Raw genomic sequence first — 747 nt, forward strand, 5'->3', positions numbered from 1 at the left:
TGATCTAAAAAGTCCAAGGGAATTCTGGGTTTCTATTGACAATCTTGTCTATTGTATTGCTATCCATTTGGTCAGATCTTTTCAACTCTCAACTTTTAATTTTTGTGCATAGGATTAGTCCCTTCATCTTCTTCCCATTTCTTTAATTTCAAAATCTCTCCCTTCTTTTTTCAAAATCTTATTTGGTTGAACTTATTTTGTTCTAAACTTTGACCACTTTGCAAAAAGATAGAAACTTTGGCCTTATGCCATTGCATTTTCAAACTTCTTTTCTTAAATCAAACTTGTAAATAAACTTAACCATACTTGACTTAAACTTTCAAAAATCATAAAAGAACTAACTCATTCAAACCATTTTTAGGCCTTTGTGCCTTTCAAACATAATTTTTGTTAAAAGCAATGCATCCATTGTTGAAATTTGTATCACGAACTACGAGGTTTTGATCCCTCATTTTTATGTTGGTACGTAGGCACAAGACCGAAGGTCTTGCCAAACACAAAAATATAATTAATGAATTCTTTTCTTATCCCCCCATTCTATTTGTTTGAAAACATCATTTTGTACTAAATACATATGCACACAAAAAGGGCTCCTTAGGAGTACCTAGGACACTTTGGGTGCTAACACCTTCCCTCTATGTAACCAACCCCCTTACCTGTAATCTCTGACATTTTATTAGTTTTGATTTGAAAACTTCTTACTTTTGGGTTTTATTCGTACTTTTTCCCTTTTCCCTTGGAATCAAT

The sequence above is a fragment of the Lathyrus oleraceus genome, chromosome 3, assembly GCF_024323335.1.
Source record: "Lathyrus oleraceus cultivar Zhongwan6 chromosome 3, CAAS_Psat_ZW6_1.0, whole genome shotgun sequence".
Classification (NCBI taxonomy): domain Eukaryota; kingdom Viridiplantae; phylum Streptophyta; class Magnoliopsida; order Fabales; family Fabaceae; genus Lathyrus; species Lathyrus oleraceus.